This window comes from Euleptes europaea, chromosome 2, assembly GCF_029931775.1.
Source record: "Euleptes europaea isolate rEulEur1 chromosome 2, rEulEur1.hap1, whole genome shotgun sequence".
Taxonomy (NCBI): domain Eukaryota; kingdom Metazoa; phylum Chordata; class Lepidosauria; order Squamata; family Sphaerodactylidae; genus Euleptes; species Euleptes europaea.
The window spans coordinates 137,867,762-137,888,254 of record NC_079313.1 but is presented as its reverse complement, the minus strand read 5'-3'; the positions used below and the strand labels follow the sequence as shown (position 1 = coordinate 137,888,254).

General features: G+C 62.9%; 1 pseudogene; it reads left to right on the top strand.

Annotated features, from left to right (window-relative positions):
- The first annotated feature begins 15,621 nt into the window (after positions 1 to 15,621).
- LOC130472590 (peptidyl-prolyl cis-trans isomerase A-like) lies at positions 15,622 to 16,324 on the top strand (annotated as a pseudogene).
- The last annotated feature ends 4,169 nt before the right edge of the window (positions 16,325 to 20,493 follow it).

Sequence of the window (20,493 nt, the reverse complement as noted above, 5' to 3'; positions counted from 1 at the left end):
CAGAGCGATGGGGGGAGGTGTTTTTCCGCCTCCCCCCCAGAGAGACGGCAGGCAGGCTTCCGGCCCAGAGCGATGGGGGGGAGGTGTTTTTTCCGCCTCCCCCCCCAGAGAGACGGCAGGCAGGCTCCCGGACCTGAGCGATGGGGGGGAGGTGTTTTTCCGTCTCCCCCCCAGAGAGACGACAGGCAGGCTCCCGGCCAAGAGCGATGGGGGGGGAAAGTGTTTTTCCGCCTCCCCCCCCAGAGAGACGACAGGCAGGCTCCCGGCCAAGAGCGATGGGGGGGAGGTGTTTTTCCGCCTCCCCCCCCAGAGAGACGACAGGCAGGCTCCCGGCCAAGAGCGATGGGGGGGAGGTGTTTTTCCGCCTCCCCCCCCAGAGAGACGACAGGCAGGCTCCCGGCCCAGAGCGATGGGGGGGAGGTGTTTTTCCGCCTCCCCCCCCAGAGAGACGACAGGCAGGCTCCCGGCCCCGAGCGATGGGGGGGAAGTGTTTTTCCGCCTCCCCCCCAGAGAGACGACAGGCAGGCTCCCGGACCAGAGCGATTGGGGGGGAGGTGATTTTCTGCCTCCCCCCCCCCAGAGAGAGCAACAGGCAGGCTCCCGGACCAGAGTGATTGGGGGGGAGGTGATTTTCCGCCTCCCCCCCAGAGAGAGCGACAGCCAGGCTCCCGGACCAGAGCGATTGGGGGGAGGTGATTTTCTGCCTCCCCCCCCAGAGAGAGCAACAGCCAGGCTCCCGGACCAGAGCGATTGGGGGGGAGGTGTTTTTCCGCCTCCCCCCCCAGAGAGACGACAGGCAGGCTCCCGGACCAGAGCGATGGGGGGGAGGTGTTTTTCCGCCTCCCCCCCAGAGAGACGACAGGCAGGCTCCCGGCCCAGAGCGATTGGGGGGGAGGTGATTTTCTGCCTCCCCCCCCCAGAGAGACGACAGGCAGGCTCCCGGCCCAGAGCGATGGGGGGGGAAGTGTTTTTCCGCCTCCCCCCCCAGAGAGACGGCAGGCAGGCTCCAGGCCCAGAGCGATGGGGGGGAGGTGTTTTTCCGCCTCCCCCCCAGAGAGACGACAGCAGGCTCCCGGACCTGAGCGATGGGGGGAGGTGTTTTTCCGCCTCCCCCCCAGAGAGACGACAGGCAGGCTCCCGGACCTGAGCGAAGGGGGGGAGGTGTTTTTCCGCCTCCCCCCCCCAGAGAGACGACAGGCAGGCTCCCGGCCCAGATCGATGGGGGGAGGTGTTTTTCCGCCTCCCCCCCAGAGAGACGACAGGCAGGCTCCCGGCCCAGAGCGATGGGGGAGAGGTGTTTTTCCGCCTCCCCCCCCAGAGAGACGACAGGCAGGCTCCCGGCCCAGAGCGATGGGGTGGAGGTTTTTTTCCGTCTCCCCCCCCCCGAGAGACGACAGGCAGGCTCCCGGCCCAGAGCGGTGGGGGGGAGGTGTTTTTCCGCCTCCCCCCCCAGAGAGACGACAGGCAGGCTCCCGGCCCAGAGCAATGGGGGGGAGGTGTTTTTCCGCCTCCCCCCCCAGAGAGACGGCAGGCAGGCTCCCGGCCCAGAGCGATGGGGGGGAGGTGTTTTTCCGCCTCCCCCCCCAGAGAGACGGCAGGCAGGCTCCCGGCCCAGAGCGATGGGGGGGAGGTGTTTTTCCTCCTCCCCCCCCAGAGAGACGACAGGCAGGTTCCCGGACCAGAGCGATTGGGGGGGAGGTGTTTTTCCGTCTCCCCCCCCAGAGAGACGACAGGCAGGCTCCCGGCCCAGAGCGATGGGGGGGAGGTGTTTTCCGCCTCCCCCCCCAGAGAGACGACAGGCAGGCTCCCGGCCCAGAGCGATGGGGGGGAGGTGTTTTTCCGCCTCCCCCCCCAGAGAGACGACAGGCAGGCTCCCGGCCCCGAGCGATGGGGGGGAGGTGTTTTTCCGCCTCCCCCCCAGAGAGACGACAGGCAGGCTCCCGGACCAGAGCGATTGGGGGGAGGTGATTTTCTGCCTCCCCCCCCCCAGAGAGAGCAACAGGCAGGCTCCCGGACCAGAGTGATTGGGGGGGAGGTGATTTTCCGCCTCCCCCCCCAGAGAGAGCGACAGCCAGGCTCCCGACCAGAGCGATTGGGGGGGAGGTGATTTTCTGCCTCCCCCCCCAGAGAGAGCAACAGCCAGGCTCCCGGACCAGAGCGATTGGGGGGGAGGTGTTTTTCCGCCTCCCCCCCCAGAGAGACGACAGGCAGGCTCCCGGACCAGAGCGATGGGGGGGAGGTGTTTTTCCGCCTCCCCCCCAGAGAGACGACAGGCAGGCTCCCGGCCCAGAGCGATTGGGGGGGAGGTGATTTTCTGCCTCCCCCCCCAGAGAGACGACAGGCAGGCTCCCGGCCCAGAGCGATGGGGGGGGAGTGTTTTTCCGCCTCCCCCCCCAGAGAGACGGCAGGCAGGCTCCAGGCCCAGAGCGATGGGGGGGAGGTGTTTTTCCGCCTCCCCCCCAGAGAGACGACAGGCAGGCTCCCGGACCTGAGCGATGGTGGGGAGGTGTTTTTCCGCCTCCCCCCCAGAGAGACGACAGGCAGGCTCCCGGACCTGAGCGAAGGGGGGGAGGTGTTTTTCCGCCTCCCCCCCCCAGAGAGACGACAGGCAGGCTCCCGGCCCAGATCGATGGGGGGGAGGTGTTTTTCCGCCTCCCCCCCAGAGAGACGACAGGCAGGCTCCCGGCCCAGAGCGATGGGGGAGAGGTGTTTTTCCGCCTCCCCCCCCAGAGAGACGACAGGCAGGCTCCCGGCCCAGAGCGATGGGGGGGAGGTGTTTTTCCGCCTCCCCCCCAGAGAGACGACAGGCAGGCTCCCGGCCCAGAGCGATGGGGGGGAGGTGTTTTTCCGCCTCCCCCCCCAGAGAGACGACAGGCAGGCTCCTGGCCCAGAGCGATGGGGGGGGAAAGTGTTTTTCCGCCTCCCCCCCCAGAGAGACGACAGGCAGGCTCCCGGCCCAGAGCGATGGGGTGGAGGTTTTTTTCCGTCTCCCCCCCCGAGAGACGACAGGCAGGCTCCCGGCCCAGAGCGGTGGGGGGAGGTGTTTTTCCGCCTCCCCCCCCCAGAGAGACGACAGGCAGGCTCCCGGCCCAGAGCAATGGGGGGGAGGTGTTTTTCCGCCTCCCCCCCCAGAGAGACGACAGGCAGGCTCCTGGCCCAGAGCGATGGGGGGGGAAAGTGTTTTTCCGCCTCCCCCCCCAGAGAGACGACAGGCAGGCTCCCGGCCCAGAGCGATGGGTGGAGGTGTTTTTCCGCCTCCCCCCCCAGAGAGACGGCAGGCAGGCTCCCGGCCCAGAGCGATGGGGGGGAGGTGTTTTTCCTCCTCCCCCCCCAGAGAGACGACAGGCAGGTTCCCGGACCAGAGCGATTGGGGGGGAGGTGTTTTTCCGTCTCCCCCCCCAGAGAGACGACAGGCAGGCTCCCGGCCCAGAGCGATGGGGGGGAGGTGTTTTTCCGCCTCCCCCCCCAGAGAGACGACAGGCAGGCTCCCGGCCCAGAGCGATGGGGGGGAGGTGTTTTTCCGCCTCCCCCCCAGAGAGACGACAGGCAGGCTCCCGGCCCCGAGCGATGGGGGGAAGGTGTTTTTCCGCCTCCCCCCCAGAGAGACGACAGGCAGGCTCCCGGACCAGAGCGATTGGGGGGGAGGTGATTTTCTGCCTCCCCCCCCCCAGAGAGAGCAACAGGCAGGCTCCCGGACCAGAGTGATTGGGGGGGAGGTGATTTTCCGCCTCCCCCCCAGAGAGAGCGACAGCCAGGCTCCCGGACCAGAGCGATTGGGGGGGAGGTGATTTTCTGCCTCCCCCCCAGAGAGAGCAACAGCCAGGCTCCCGGACCAGAGCGATTGGGGGGGAGGTGTTTTTCCGCCTCCCCCCCCAGAGAGACGACAGGCAGGCTCCCGGACCAGAGCGATGGGGGGGAGGTGTTTTTCCGCCTCCCCCCCAGAGAGACGACAGGCAGGCTCCCGGCCCAGAGCGATTGGGGGGGAGGTGATTTTCTGCCTCCCCCCCCCAGAGAGACGACAGGCAGGCTCCCGGCCCAGAGCGATGGGGGGGGAAGTGTTTTTCCGCCTCCCCCCCCAGAGAGACGGCAGGCAGGCTCCAGGCCCAGAGCGATGGGGGGGAGGTGTTTTTCCGCCTCCCCCCCAGAGAGACGACAGGCAGGCTCCCGGACCTGAGCGATGGGGGGGAGGTGTTTTTCCGCCTCCCCCCCAGAGAGACGACAGGCAGGCTCCCGGACCTGAGCGAAGGGGGGGAGGTGTTTTTCCGCCTCCCCCCCCAGAGAGACGACAGGCAGGCTCCCGGCCCAGATCGATGGGGGGGAGGTGTTTTTCCGCCTCCCCCCCAGAGAGACGACAGGCAGGCTCCCGGCCCAGAGCGATGGGGGAGAGGTGTTTTTCCGCCTCCCCCCCAGAGAGACGACAGGAAGGCTCCCGGCCCAGAGCGATGGGGGGAGGTGTTTTTCCGCCTTCCCCCCCCAGAGAGACGACAGGCAGGCTCCTGGCCCAGAGCGATGGGGGGGGAAGTGTTTTTCCCGCCTCCCCCCCCCAGAGAGACGACAGGCAGGCTCCCGGCCCAGAGCGATGGGGGGGAGGTTTTTTTCCGTCTCCCCCCCCAGAGAGACGACAGGCAGGCTCCCGGCCCAGAGCGATGGGGGGGAGGTGTTTTTCCGCCACCCCCAGAGAGACGACAGGCAGGCTCCCGGCCCAGAGCGATGGGGGGGAGGTGTTTTTCCGCCTTCCCCCCCCTGAGAGATGACAGGCAGGCTCCCGGCCCAGAGCGATGGGGGGAGGTGTTTTTCCACCTCCCCCCCCCCAGAGAGACGACAGGCAGGCTCCCGGCCCAGAGCGATTGGGGGGAGGTGATTTTCTGCCTCCCCCCCCAGAGAGACGACAGGCAGGCTCCCGGTCCAGAGCAATGGGGGGGAAGTGTTTTTCCGCCTCCCCTCCAGAGAGACGACAGGCAGGCTCCCTGACCTGAGCGATGGGGGGGAGGAGTTTTTCCACCCCCCCCCGGAGAGACGACAGGCAGGCTCCCGGCCCAGAGCGATGGGGGGGAGGTGTTTTTCCGCCTCCCCCCCAGAGAGACGGCAGGCAGGCTCCCTGACCTGAGCGATGGGGGGGAGGTATTTTTCCGCCTCCCCCCCAGAGAGACGACAGGCAGGCTCCCGGCCCAGAGCGATGGGGGGGAGGTGTTTTTCCGCCTCCCCCCCCAGAGAGACGACAGGCAGGCTCCTGGCCCAGAGCGATGGGGGGGGGAAGTGTTTTTCCGCCTCCCCCCCCAGAGAGACGACAGGCAGGCTCCCGGCCCAGAGCGATGGGGTGGAGGTTTTTTTCCGTCTCCCCCCCCCGAGAGACGACAGGCAGGCTCCCGGCCCAGTGCGGTGGGGGGGACGTGTTTTTCCGCCTCCCCCCCCAGAGAGACGACAAGCAGGCTCCCGGCCCAGAGCAATGGGGGGGAGGTGTTTTTCCGCCTCCCCCCCCAGAGAGACGGCAGGCAGGCTCCAGGCCCAGAGCGATGGGGGGGAGGTGTTTTTCCGCCTCCCCCCCCAGAGAGACGGCAGGCAGGCTCCCGGCCCAGAGCGATGGGGGGGAGGTGTTTTTCCTCCTCCCCCCCCAGAGAGACGACAGGCAGGCTCCCGGCCCAGAGCGATGGGGGGAGGTGTTTTTCCGTCTCCCCCACAGAGAGCCGACAGGCAGGCTCCCGGCCCAGAGCGATGGGCGGAGGTGTTTTTCCGCCTCCCCCCCGGAGAGACGACAGGCAGGCTCCCGGCCCAGAGCGATGGGGGGGAGTTGTTTTTCCGCCTCCCCCCCCAGAGAGACAGCAGGCAGGCTCCCTGACCTGAGCGATTGGGGGGAGGTGTTTTTCCGCCTCCCCCCCAGAGAGACGACAGGCAGGCTCCCAGCCCAGAGCGATTGGGGGGAGGTGATTTTCTGCCTCCCCCCCCAGAGAGACGACAGGCAGGCTCCCGGTCCAGAGCAATGGGGGGGAAGTGTTTTTCCGCCTCCCCCCCAGAGAGACGACAGGCAGGCTCCCTGACCTGAGCGATGGGGGGGAGGTGTTTTTCCGCCTCCCTCCCAGAGAGACGACAGGCAGGCTCCCGGACCTGAGCGATGGGGGGGAGGTGTTTTTCCGCCTCCCTCCCAGAGAGACGACAGGCAGGCTCCCGGACCTGAGCGAAGGGGGGGAGGTGTTTTTCCACCTCCCCCCCCAGAGAGACGACAGGCAGGCTCCCGGCCCAGATCGATGGGGGGGAGGTGTTTTTCCGCCTCCCCCCCCAGAGAGACGGCAGGCAGGCTCCCTGACCTGAGCGATGGGGGGGAGGTGTTTTTCCGCCTCCCCCCCAGAGAGACGACAGGAAGGCTCCCGGCCCAGAGCGATGGGGGGGGAGGTGTTTTTCCGTCTCCCCCCCAGAGAGACGACAGGCAGGCTCCTGGCCCAGAGCGATGGGGGGGAAGTGTTTTTCCGCCTCCCCCCCCCAGAGAGACGACAGGCAGGCTCCCGGCCCAGAGCGATGGGGGGGAGGTTTTTTTCCGTCTCCCCCCCCCAGAGAGACGACAGGCAGGCTCCCGGCCCAGAGCGATGGGGGGGGAGGTGTTTTTCCGCCTTCCCCCCCCTGAGAGACGACAGGCAGGCTCCCGGCCCAGAGCGATGGGGGGAGGTGTTTTTCCACCTCCCCCCCCCAGAGAGACGACAGGCAGGCTCCCGGCCCAGAGCGATGGGGGGGAGGTGTTTTTCCGCCTCCCCCCCAGAGAGACGACAGGCAGGCTCCCGGCCCAGAGCGATGGGGGGAGGTGTTTTTCCGCCTTCCCCCCCCTGAGAGACGACAGGCAGGCTCCCGGCCCAGACCGATGGGGGGAGGTGTTTTTCCACCTCCCCCCCCCAGAGAGACGACAGGCAGGCTCCCGGCCCAGAGCGATGGGGGGGAGGTGTTTTTCCGCCTCCCCCCCAGAGAGACGACAGGCAGGCTCCCGGCCCAGAGCGATGGGGGGGAGGTGTTTTTCCGCCTTCCCCCCCCTGAGAGACGACAGGCAGGCTCCCGGCCCAGAGCGATGGGGGGAGGTGTTTTTCCGCCTCCCCCCCAGAGAGACGGCAGGCAGGCTCCCGGCCCAGAGCGATGGGGGGGAGGTGTTTTTCCGCCTCCCACCCCCAGAGAGACGGCAGGCAGGCTCCCGGCCCAGAGCGATGGGGGGGAGGTGTTTTTCCGCCTCCCCCCCCAGAGAGACGGCAGGCAGGCTCCCGGCCCAGAGCTATGGGGGGGAGGTGTTTTTCCACCACCCCCCCCAGAGAGACGACAGGCAGGTTCCCGGACCTGAGCGATGGGGGGGAGGTGTTTTTCCGCCTCCCCCCCAGAGAGACGAAAGGCAGGCTCCCGGACCTGAGCGATGGGGGGGGAAAGTGTTTTTCCGCCTCCCCCCCAGAGAGACGACAGGCAGGCTCCCGGCCCAGAGCGATGGGGGGGAGGTGTTTTTCCGCCTCCCCCCCCAGAGAGACGGCAGGCAGGCTTCCGGCCCAGAGCGATGGGGGGGAGGTGTTTTTCCGCCTCCCCCCCCAGAGAGACGGCAGGCAGGCTCCCGGACCTGAGCGATGGGGGGGAGGTGTTTTTCCGTCTCCCCCCCAGAGAGACGACAGGCAGGCTCCCGGCCAAGAGCGATGGGGGGGGAAAGTGTTTTTCCGCCTCCCCCCCCAGAGAGACGACAGGCAGGCTCCCGGCCAAGAGCGATGGGGGGGAGGTGTTTTTCCGCCTCCCCCCCCAGAGAGACGACAGGCAGGCTCCCGGCCAAGAGCGATGGGGGGGAGGTGTTTTTCCGCCTCCCCCCCCAGAGAGACGACAGGCAGGCTCCCGGCCCAGAGCGATGGGGGGGAGGTGTTTTTCCGTCTCCCCCCCAGAGAGACGACAGGCAGGCTCCCGGACCTGAGCGATGGGGGGAGGTGTTTTTCCGCCTCCCCCCCAGAGAGACGGCAGGCAGGCTCCCGGCCCAGAGCGATGGGGGGAGGTGTTTTTCCGCCTCCCCCCCAGAGAGACGGCAGGCAGGCTCCCGGCCCAGAGCGATAGGGGGGAGGTGTTTTTCCGCCTCCCCCCCCAAGAGAGACGACAGGCAGGCTCCCGGCCCAGAGCGATGGGGGGAGGTGTTTTTCCGCCTCCCCCCCCCAGAGAGACGACAGGCAGGCTCCCGGCCCAGAGCGATCGGGGGAGGTGTTTTTCCGCCTCCCCCCCAGAGAGACGACAGGCAGGCTCCCGGCCCAGAGCGATGGGGGGGAGGAGTTTTTCCGCCTCCCCCCCGGAGAGACGACAGGCAGGCTCCCGGCCCAGAGGTATGGGGGGGAGGAGTTTTTCCACCCCCCCCTAGAGACGACAGGCAGGCTCCCGGCCCAGAGCGATGGGGGGGAGGTGTTTTTCCGCCTCCCCCCCGGAGAGACGGCAGGCAGGCTCCCTGACCTGAGCGATGGGGGGGAGGTGTTTTTCCGCCTCCCCCCCAGAGAGACGACAGGCAGGCTCCCGGCCCAGAGCGATGGGGGGGAGGTGTTTTTCCGCCTCCCCCCCCAGAGAGACGACAGGCAGGCTCCTGGCCCAGAGCGATGGGGGGGGAAAGTGTTTTTCCGCCTCCCCCCCCCAGAGAGACGACAGGCAGGCTCCCGGCCCAGAGCGATGGGGTGGAGGTTTTTTTCCGTCTCCCCCCCCCCCGAGAGACGACAGGCAGGCTCCCGGCCCAGAGCGATGGGGGGGAGGTGTTTTTCCGCCTCCCCCCCCCAGAGAGACGACAGGCAGGCTCCCGGCCCAGAGCGATGGGGGGGAGGTGTTTTTCCGCCTCCCCCCCCAGAGAGACGGCAGGCAGGCTCCAGGCCCAGAGCGATGGGGGGGAGGTGTTTTTCCGCCTCCCCCCCCAGAGAGACGGCAGGCAGGCTCCCGGCCCAGAGCGATGGGGGGGAGGTGTTTTTCCTCCTCCCCCCCCAGAGAGACGACAGGCAGGCTCCCGGCCCAGAGCGATGGGGGGAGGTGTTTTTCCGTCTCCCCCCCAGAGAGCCGACAGGCAGGCTCCCGGCCCAGAGCGATGGGCGGAGGTGTTTTTCCGCCTCCCCCCCGGAGAGACGACAGGCAGGCTCCCGGCCCAGAGCGATGGGGGGGAGGTGTTTTTCCGCCTCCCCCCCCAGAGAGCCGACAGGCAGGCTCCCGGCCCAGAGCGATGGGGGGGAGGTGTTTTTCCGCCTCCCCCCCCAGAGAGACAGCAGGCAGGCTCCCTGACCTGAGCGATGGGGGGGAGGTGTTTTTCCGCCTCCCCCCCAGAGAGACGACAGGCAGGCTCCCAGCCCAGAGCGATTGGGGGGAGGTGATTTTCTGCCTCCCCCCCCAGAGAGACGACAGGCAGGCTCCCGGTCCAGAGCAATGGGGGGGAAGTGTTTTTCCGCCTCCCCCCCAGAGAGACGACAGGCAGGCTCCCTGACCTGAGCGATGGGGGGGAGGTGTTTTTCCGCCTCCCTCCCAGAGAGACGACAGGCAGGCTCCCGGACCTGAGCGATGGGGGGGAGGTGTTTTTCCGCCTCCCTCCCAGAGAGACGACAGGCAGGCTCCCGAACCTGAGCGAAGGGGGGGAGGTGTTTTTCCGCCTCCCCCCCAGAGAGACGACAGGCAGGCTCCCGGCCCAGATCGATGGGGGGGAGGTGTTTTTCCGCCTCCCCCCCCCAGAGAGACGGCAGGCAGGCTCCCTGACCTGAGCGATGGGGGGGAGGTGTTTTTCCGCCTCCCCCCCAGAGAGACGACAGGAAGGCTCCCGGCCCAGAGCGATGGGGGGGGAGGTGTTTTTTCCGTCTCCCCCCCCAGAGAGACGACAGCAGGCTCCTGGCCCAGAGCGATGGGGGGGGAAGTGTTTTTCCGCCTCCCCCCCCCAGAGAGACGACAGGCAGGCTCCCGGCCCAGAGCGATGGGGGGGAGGTTTTTTTCCGTCTCCCCCCCAGAGAGACGACAGGCAGGCTCCCGGCCCAGAGCGATGGGGGGGAGGTGTTTTTCCGCCCCCCCGAGAGACGACAGGCAGGCTCCCGGCCCAGAGCGATGGGGGGGAGGTGTTTTTCCGCCTCCCCCCCCCTGAGAGACGACAGGCAGGCTCCCTGCCCAGAGCAATGGGGGGAGGTGTTTTTCCACCTCCCCCCCCCAGAGAGACGACAGGCAGGCTCCCGGCCCAGAGCGATGGGGGGGAGGTGTTTTTCCGCCTCCCTCCCAGAGAGACGACAGGCAGGCTCCCGGACCTGAGCGATGGGGGGGAGGTGTTTTTCCGCCTCCCTCCCAGAGAGACGACAGGCAGGCTCCCGAACCTGAGCGAAGGGGGGGAGGTGTTTTTCCGCCTCCCCCCCCAGAGAGACGACAGGCAGGCTCCCGGCCCAGATCGATGGGGGGGAGGTGTTTTTCCGCCTCCCCCCCCCAGAGAGACGGCAGGCAGGCTCCCTGACCTGAGCGATGGGGGGGAGGTGTTTTTCCGCCTCCCCCCAGAGAGACGACAGGAAGGCTCCCGGCCCAGAGCGATGGGGGGGGAGGTGTTTTTCCGTCTCCCCCCCCAGAGAGACGACAGGCAGGCTCCTGGCCCAGAGCGATGGGGGGGGGAAGTGTTTTTCCGCCTCCCCCCCCCAGAGAGACGACAGGCAGGCTCCCGGCCCAGAGCGATGGGGGGGAGGTTTTTTTCCGTCTCCCCCCCCCCAGAGAGACGACAGGCAGGCTCCCGGCCCAGAGCGATGGGGGGGAGGTGTTTTTCCGCCCCCCCGAGAGACGACAGGCAGGCTCCCGGCCCAGAGCGATGGGGGGGAGGTGTTTTTCCGCCTCCCCCCCCCTGAGAGACGACAGGCAGGCTCCCTGCCCAGAGCAATGGGGGGAGGTGTTTTTCCACCTCCCCCCCCCAGAGAGACGACAGGCAGGCTCCCGGCCCAGAGCGATGGGGGGGAGGTGTTTTTCCGCCTCCCCCCCAGAGAGACGACAGGCAGGCTCCCGGCCCAGAGCGATGGGGGGAGGTGTTTTTCCGCCTCCCCCCCGGAGAGACGACAGGCAGGCTCCCGGCCCAGAGCGATGGGGGGAGGTGTTTTTCCGCCTCCCCCCCGGAGAGACGACAGGCAGGCTCCCGGCCCAGAGCGATGGGGGGGAGGTGTTTTTCAACCTCCCCCCCCCCCGGAGAGACGACAGGCAGGCTCCCGGACCTGAGCGATGGGGGGGAGGTGTTTTCCGCCTCCCCCCCAGAGAGACGACAGGCAGGCTCCCTGACCTGAGCGATGGGGGGGAGGTGTTTTTCCTCCTCCCCCCCAGAGAGACGACAGGCAGGCTCCCGGCCCAGAGCGATGGGGGGGAGGTGTTTTTCCGCCTCCCCCCCAGAGAGACGACAGGCAGGCTCCCGGCCCAGAGCGATGGGGGGGGAAGTGTTTTTCCGCCTCCCCCCCCCAGAGAGACGACAGGCAGGCTCCCGGCCCAGAGCGATGGGGGGGAGGTGTTTTTCCGCCTCCCCCCCCCAGAGAGACGACAGGCAGGCTCCCGGCCCAGAGCGATGGGGGGGAGGTGTTTTTCCGCCTCCCCCCCCAGAGAGACGGCAGGCAGGCTCCCGGCCCAGAGCGATGGGGGGGGAGGTGTTTTTTCGCCTCCCCCCCCCAGAGAGACGGCAGGCAGGCTCCCGGCCCAGAGCGATGGGGGGAGGTGTTTTTCCGCCCCCCCCGAGAGACGACAGGCAGGCTCCCGGCCCAGAGCTATGGGGGGGAGGTGTTTTTCCACCTCCCTCCCCCCCAGAGAGACGACAGGCAGGCTCCCGGACCTGAGCGATGGGGGGGAGGTGTTTTTCCGCCTCCCCCCCAGAGAGACGGCAGGCAGGCTCCCGGACCTGAGCGATGGGGGGGAGGTGTTTTTCCTCCTCCCCCCCAGAGAGACGACAGGCAGGCTCCCGGCCAAGAGCGATGGGGGGGGGAAGTGTTTTTCCGCCTCCCCCCCAGAGAGACGACAGGCAGGCTCCCGGCCCAGAGCGATGGGGGGGAGGTGTTTTTCCGCCTCCCCCCCCCCAGAGAGACGGCAGGCAGGCTTCCGGCCCAGAGCGATGGGGGGGAGGTGTTTTTCCGTCTCCCCCCCCCCAGAGAGACGACAGGCAGGCTCCCGGACCTGAGCGATGGGGGGGAGATGTTTTTCCGTCTCCCCCCCAGAGAGACGACAGGCAGGCTCCCGGCCAAGAGCGATGGGGGGGGGAAGTGTTTTTCCGCCTCCCCCCCAGAGAGACGACAGGCAGGCTCCCGGCCCAGAGCGATGGGGGGGAGGTGTTTTTCCGCCTCCCCCCCCCCAGAGAGACGGCAGGCAGGCTTCCGGCCCAGAGCGATGGGGGGGAGGTGTTTTTCCGCCTCCCCCCCCCAGAGAGACGGCAGGCAGGCTCCCGGACCTGAGCGATGGGGGGGAGGTGTTTTTCCGCCTCCCCCCCCCAGAGAGACGACAGGCAGGCTCCCGGCCCAGAGCGATGGGGGGGAGGTGTTTTTCCGCCTCCCCCCCAGAGAGACGACAGGCAGGCTCCCGGCCCAGAGCGATGGGGGGGAGGTGTTTTTCCGCCTCCCCCCGAGAGAGACGACAGGCAGGCTCCCGGCCCAGAGCGATGGGTGGGAGGTGTTTTTCCGCCTCCCCCCCCCAGAGAGATGACAGGCAGGCTCCAGGCCCAGAGCGATGGGGGGGAGGTGTTTTTCCGCCTCCCCCCCCCAGAGAGATGACAGGCAGGCTCCCGGCCCAGAGCGATGAGGGGGAAAGTGTTTTTCCGCCTCCCCCCCCCCAGAGAGACGACAGGCAGGCTCCCGGCCCAGAGCGATGGGGGGGAGGTTTTTTTCCGTCTCCCCCCCCAGAGAGACGACAGGCAGGCTCCAGGCCCAGAGCGATGGGGGGGAGGTGTTTTTCCGCCTCCCCCCCCAGAGAGACGACAGGCAGGCTCCCGGCCCAGAGCGATGGGGGGGAGGAGTTTTTCCGCCTCCCCCCCCAGAGAGACGGCAGGCAGGCTTCCGGCCCAGAGCGATGGGGGGGAGGTGTTTTTCCGCTTCCCCCCCCAGAGAGACGGCAGGCAGGCTTCCGGCCCAGAGCGATGGGGGGGAGGTGTTTTTCCGCTTCCCCCCCCAGAGAGACGGCAGGCAGGCTCCCGGACCTGAGCGATGGGGGGGAGGTGTTTTTCCGTCTCCCCCCCCAGAGAGACGACAGGCAGGCTCCCGGCCAAGAGCGATGGGGGGGAGGTGTTTTTCCGCCTCCCCCCCCCAGAGAGACGACAGGCAGGCTCCCGGCCCAGAGCGATGGGGGGAGGTGTTTTTCCGTCTCCCCCCCAGAGAGACGGCAGGCAGGCTCCCGGACCTGAGCGATGGGGGGGAGGTGTTTTTCCGCCTCCCCCCCAGAGAGACGGCAGGCAGGCTCCCGGCCCAGAGCGATGGGGGGGAGGTGTTTTTCCGTCTCCCCCCCCCAGAGAGACGGCAGGCAGGCTCCCGGACCTGAGCGATGGGGGGGAGCTGTTTTTCCGCCTCCCCCCCAGAGAGACGGCAGGCAGGCTCCCGGCCCAGAGCGATGGGGGGGAGGTGTTTTTCCGCCTCCCCCCCCAGAGAGACGGCAGGCAGGCTCCCGGCCCAGAGCGATGGGGGGGAGGAGTTTTTCCGCCTCCCCCCCCAGAGAGACGGCAGGCAGGCTTCCGGCCCTGAGCGATGGGGGGGGAGATGTTTTTCCACCTCCCCCCCCAGAGAGACGGCAGGCAGGCTCCCGGCCCAGAGCGATGGGGGGGAGGAGTTTTTCCGCCTCCCTCCCAGAGAGACGACAGGCAGGCTCCCGGCCCAGAGCGATGGGGGGGGAGGAGTTTTTCCGCCTCCCCCCCCAGAGAGACGGCAGGCAGGCTCCCGGCCCAGAGCGATGGGGGGGAGGTGTTTTTCCGCCTCCCCCCCAGAGAGACGACAGGCAGGCTCCCGGACCTGAGCGATGGGGGGGAGGTGTTTTTCCGCCTCCCCCCCAGAGAGACGACAGGCAGGCTCCCGGCCCAGAGCGATGGGGGGGAGGTGTTTTTCCGCCTCCCCCCCAGAGAGACGACAGGCAGGCTCCCGGCCCAGAGCGATGGGGGGGAGGTGTTTTTCCGCCTCCCCCCCCCAGAGAGACGACAGGCAGGCTCCCGGCCCAGAGCGATGGGGGGGGAGGTGTTTTTCCGCCTCCCCCCCCTGAGAGACGACAGGCAGGCTCCCGGCCCAGAGCGATGGGGGGGAGGTGTTTTTCCGCCTCCCCCCCTGAGAGACGACAGGCAGGCTCCCGGCCCAGAGCGATGGGGAGGAGGAGTTTTTCCGCCTCCCCCCCCAGAGAGACGGCAGGCAGGCTCCCGGACCTGAGCGATGGGGGGGAGGTGTTTTTCCGCCTCCCCCCCAGAGAGACGGCAGGCAGGCTCCCGGCCCAGAGCGATGGGGGGGAAAGTGTTTTTCGGCCTCCCCCCCCAGAGAGACGGCAGGCAGGCTTCCGGCCCAGAGCGATGGGGGGGAGGTGTTTTTCCGCCTCCCCCCCCAGAGAGACGGCAGGCAGGCTCCCGGCCCAGAGCGATGGGGGGGAGGAGTTTTTCCGCCTCCCCCTCCAGAGAGACGGCAGGCAGGCTCCCGGCCCAGAGCGATGGGGGGGAGGAGTTTTTCCGCCTCCCCCCCCAGAGAGACGACAGGCAGGCTCCCGGACCTGAGCGATGGGGGGGAGGTGTTTTTCCGCCTCCCCCCCCAGAGAGACGGCAGGCAGGCTCCCGGACCTGAGCGATGGGGGGGAGGTGTTTTTCCGCCTCCCCCCCCCCCAGAGAGACGGCAGGCAGGCTCCCGGACCTGAGCGATGGGGGGGAGGTGTTTTTCCGCCTCCCCCCCCAGAGAGACGGCAGGCAGGCTCCCGGCCCAGAGCGATGGGGGGAGGTGTTTTTCCGCCTCCCCCCCCAGAGAGACGGCAGGCAGGCTCCCGGACCTGAGCGATGGGGGGGAGGTGTTTTTCCGCCTCCCCCCCCTGAGAGACGACAGGCAGGCTCCCGGCCCAGAGCGATGGGGGGGTTTTTCCGCCTCCCCCCCCCAGAGAGACGGCAGGCAGGCTCCCGGACCTGAGCGATGGGGGGGAGGTGTTTTTCCGCCTCCCCCCCCTGAGAGACGACAGGCAGGCTCCCGGCCCAGAGCGATGGGGGGGAGGTGTTTTTCCGCCTCCCCCCCCAGAGAGACGGCAGGCAGGCTCCCGGCCCAGAGCGATGGGGGGGGAGTTGTTTTTCCGCCTCCCCCCCCCCCTGAGAGACGACAGGCAGGCTCCCGGCCCAGAGCGATGGGGGGGAGGTGTTTTTCCGCCTCCCCCCCAGAGAGACGGCAGGCAGGCTCCCGGACCTGAGCGATGGGGGGAGGTGTTTTTCCGCCTCCCCCCCCAGAGAGACGACAGGCAGGCTCCCGGACCTGAGCGATGGGGGGGAGGTCCTTTTCCGCCGCCAACCGGAGACCCCCGCCAGGGCAACCTGCACCACTACGCTGCCTTCCTCCTCCTCCGCCCTGCTGCCTTCCTACTCCCCTCCAGCCGGAGAGCCCCGCCAGGGAGACCTTCGCCCTCATGCTGCCTCCGCCCTTTGCCTCCATGCTGCCCTCCTCCTCCGCCATGCTGCCAGCCTCCTGCACCCCCATGAACAACCCTGTCGTCTCCTTCGACGTAGCCGCCGATGGCGACGTGATTTGTCGCGTCACTTTCGAGTTATTTGCAGACCAAATTCCAAAGACGGGAGGGAATTGCCGTGCCTTGAGCACTGGAGAGAAAGGGTTTGGTTACAAGGGATAATCCTGCTTCCCTAGAATCATTCCAGGGTTCATGTGCCAGGGTGGTGACTTTGCCCGCCACAACGGAACAGGTGGCAAATCTACTTACGGTGAGAAGTTTGCTGATGAGCACTTCCTCCTCACGCATACAGGCCCTGGCATCTTGTCTATGGCAAATGCCGGTCCCAATACAAATGGGTCTCAGTTCTTTATCTGCACTGCCAAGACTGACTGGCTGGATAGGAAACGTGTGGTCTTTGGCCGCGTGAAAGATGGACTGGACATTGTGCAAGCAATGGAGCGCTTTGGATCCAGGAACGGCAAGACAAGCAAGAAGATCACCATCAATAACTGTGGGCAGCTGTCACAAAATTCCTTCGTCTTAACAATCAACCATTCCTTCTGTAGCTGGGGTTAGCACACCACCTGGAGTGCTGTAGTCCCCTGTAACCCTTGTGCTCCTGACTTACTGCTGCTTTTTTATTGGGTTTCAATTTCTGCTCCCTCACAAGTCCAGCTGGACTGAAGACAGGTTTGTTTGCAAAATGAAATAAAACAAGTTAAACCAAAAAAAAAAAAAAAATTAAGATATTGCACCAGTCCTCCTTCGCCGCCATGCGGCCTTCCTCCTCGCATCCAGCCGGAGAGTCCCGGAGAACAGGAGAAGTTCCAGCAGACTGGAGGAGGGCTAATGTGGTCCCCATCTTTAAAAAGGGGGGAAAAAGAAATCCCAAACAATCATCGCCCAGTCAGCCTGACATCAATACCAGGTAAAATACCAGAGCAGGTAATTTAACAGACGGTTTGTAAGCACTTAGAAAGAAAAGCTGGGAATCACTGGTTTTTGTTATTGAACATAAAGTTAAAATATTTGGGAATATGGTTGACTTCTAATAATTTTAATTTATTTTAAAATAATTATGATAAAATATGGCAGCAAATAAATATAGATTTGAAAAATTGGGAAAAAATACCCTTATCATTATGGGGTAGAATATCGGTAGTCAAAATGATGGTATTACCCAAGATGCTTTTTTTATTCCAAAATTTACCGATCATCAAGGGATCCCAAATTTTTAAAATTTGGAAAAAAGATATTTTGAAGTTTCTGTGGGGAAAAGGAAAACACAGAATAGCTTATAACAATTTGATTCAATTAAGAGAAACAAGAGGATTAGGATTACCAGATTTATAACAATATTATGAGGCTTCCTGTTTTCTTTGGTTAAAAACTTGGATTAAGTTAGAAAATCCTCGATTATTAGAGTTAGAAGGTTATAATCTTCGTTTCGGTTGGCATGCATATTTATGGTATGAGAAGGAAAAGGTAAATAAGGATTTTAAAATTCATATTATCAGAGCTGGGCTATTCCAAATTTGGAGAAAATATAAGATTTTAGAAAATAGGACTCCGGGATGGATTAACCCAACAGAAGCTTATATGAAAAGGGGAATACAGTCAAATTTAGATATAGAGATGTATAGAAATATTATCCAGTGGAAAGATAGTAAATGGGTTTTAAAAAGTAGGGAAGAACTAAATATAAAAGATTGGTTTGTATATTATAGGCTACAAGATATTTTCAATAAAGTCACTTACTGGAGGGCAGGGAGCTGTTCCTGTTGGCAGCAGAGGATAGGACTCGCAATAATGGGTTTAAATTGGAGGCAGAAAGGTATCGGCTGGATATTAGGGAAACGTTTTTTACAGCAGGAGTTGTTGGACAGTGGAAACAGATGCCTGTGGAGGTGGTGAGCTCCCCCACTCTGGCAGTCTTCAAGCAGCAACTGGAGAAACACTTGTCAGGGATGCTCTAGGGGTTGGACTAGATGGCCTGCATGGCCCCTCCAACTCTATGATTCTGTGATTCTAATTATAGTCCTGAGAGTTTGTAGGCAGTGCCCGCCTGAATCACAAAAACTAGCGTATGTGTGTTGTATGTGTGTATAGGTAAATCGGATCTGCCTTTGTCAGGGGAGGGGCTTCAAAGTCATTGCCCCCTTCCCTGATGAGCAGAAAACAGAATGAGCATTCGCAGAAGTTAAAATCGCAGAACAATAATCCTTTTTGCGCAGGGATATCACTTTACACCACCGGATCAGGCGTCCCCCAAATCTTTTTGCACAAGAAATCTGTAAGTTTGATGCGCGCGTGAGAAGAGGAGAGGAGATCACAGACGAGGAAGTTGAGAGGTGAGTACAGGACAGTCACTCATCGCTGTTTGGCATGGGTAGCAGCCCAGTTAAAATGAGATACCATATGCATTCTGAGTCCTACGGGAGAATGTTTTGGTCTCCTCCAGCATCTTGGCTACATCAGGGCTTGTTATTTATTATTATAAAGAAACCTTTTTGTTCACATTTGGGTGTCGAACTCATTTGTTACGAGGACCAGATATAAATGTCACTTGGCTGGGCTGGGCCATTTCTCGCCATCCCATATCAGGACTGGGGGAGGGGCGGGCTGTCTCGCGGGCCAGATAAGAGCTCTCAAGGGGCCTGATCCTGCCCACGGCCCATATGTTTGACACCCCTGGTCTAGAGGGGTGGCTAAATAAGCTTCCTAGTGCTGAAGATGATCCTTCAGTGCCCTGTGTAACTACTTCTGGGGGATTGCAGAACCTGAATAGCAGAATAAACAATACATAGTAGTGGGGAGAAATTGTGAAAGTTGAGCCAGTGCTTGTAATTATATAGTTTGAAGAATGGTTTTTAAGCTGCAGAATTTGGAATGCCTGGCTGTAGTTTTCCTGGTTCTGCTATAGAACTTAACTAACTTCCATTGTGGCCTTGCTGGCCGGATAAAAGCTCTCAAGGGGCCTGATCCGGCCCACGGGCCGTATGTTTGACTTCCCTGGTCTATAAGGGTGGCTAAATAAGCTTCCCATTGCTGAGGATGGGACTTCTGTGCCCTGCATAACTTCTCACAAGTTGCAGAACCTGAATAACGGAATAAACAGCACATAGTAGTGGGGAGAAATTGTGAAAATCCAGCCAGTGCTTGTAATGTATATAGTTTGGAGAATTGATGTTTTCGAGCTGCAGAATTTTGGAATGCCTGGCTGTAGTTTTCCTGGCTCCACTATACAACTTACTGGCTTCTACTGTGGCCTTCTAGCTACAAGCGTCTTCTCAACAAAGCTTGCAAATATGAGCTAAAGCGCCACTACGTTATCCTGTGCACATGCTCGGCCTCCTGTGGCAAAATCTTGACCCAAAACCTGAACGTCAAGCAGGTGCTCATTGACGAATGCGCCATGTCCACCGAGCCAGAGACCCTCATCCCGCTGGTGAGCCATAAGAAAACGGAAAAGGTGAGTCAGCCAACCTAAAATTGCTTTCTGAACTGGTTCACAGGACTAGTTATCAAACTTAAACTGTGCCCCGTAGCATCGCCTTTCGTGGGCTAGAGACCACCTTATTAGGCAATGATTCTCAGATGCTCAGAGAATAAACATTAAATCGTTACTAGCAAAATGCATGTCCAGTGGTATGGATTTTACTGTATGCCGACATTCATTCTGAAGTACCGCAGCTTACCACTCTGCGCCACAGAGCTCCTTTACCTGTTGTAGACAACTTAAATATATTGCTTAGAAAGTTGGTACTTAAGGTGGTACTTAAGGAAAATCATGAGCAGGCATTACACAGCAGCTTAACAAGTAGGCATTTGATAGCATATTTTAACTAAAGGATATTGGAGTTATTTTATAATATGGCCTTTTAATTTAGATATCTTTATTTACTTAGTTCTTATTATAGAAAGTAGCTGTTGTAAAAGAGTCACTGGAAAAGACAGTTATGCTAGGAAAAGTTGAGGGCAGCAGGAAAAGAGGAAGACCCAACAAGAGATGGATTGACTCAATAAAGGAAGCCACAGCCTTCAATTTGCAAGACCTGAGCAAGGCTGTCAAAGACAGGACATTTTTGGAGGACTTTCATTCATAGGGTCGCCATGAGTAGGAAGCGACTTGACGGCGCTTAACACACACACACAGCTGTTGTATGGCACTCTTCGGAAGGTTTGATGTACTGTGTGTGTGGTTTTGTGATGTATTTTTTTTTGTTATAGATAACACAATACTTAATTTTTAAAAACATAGGCACCTTTTTAATGCTCTCCTTCAGGTAAGGATAGTGAAGCAGCTGACCCTGGACGGGACTACCAAGCCTGAGCAGATCGCTGTCCTGACCCCTTACAATGCCCAGGTGGTCGAGATCAAGAAAATGCTGTCCCAAGAAAGGCTGCAAAACGTGACCGCCTGCACCATCATGAAAAGTCAAGGCAAGTGGCTGAATGAGTGAAGCATCCCCCCCCCCCCCCGTCGTGCATTTTAGAAAGCCATCTCCAAACCGGAGCTCCCCCAGCTGAGCAAGGCTAACTCTCTTGTGCCCTTTCCCGTCTCCAGGAAGCGAGTGGAAGTATGTGATCGTGTCCACGGTGCGGTCCTGTTCCCGGTCGATCATTGACAAAAGGCCCACCATCGGCTGGCTGAAGAAGCATTTGGGGTTTGTGACCGACCCAAACCAGATCAACGTCTGCATCACCCGGGCGCAGGAGGGGCTCTGCATCATTGGTAAGCCAGTGTCGTGTAGTGGTTAAAAGTGGTGGCTTGGAGCGGTGGAGAAAGGGTTTGATTCCTCATTCTTCCCATGAGCGGTGGAGGCAAGTCACGACTCCGTTGCGTCTTCATTAGCGCCACCCTGATGCAAATTTTTCTTTTCTCTAACCCCTCCTTTT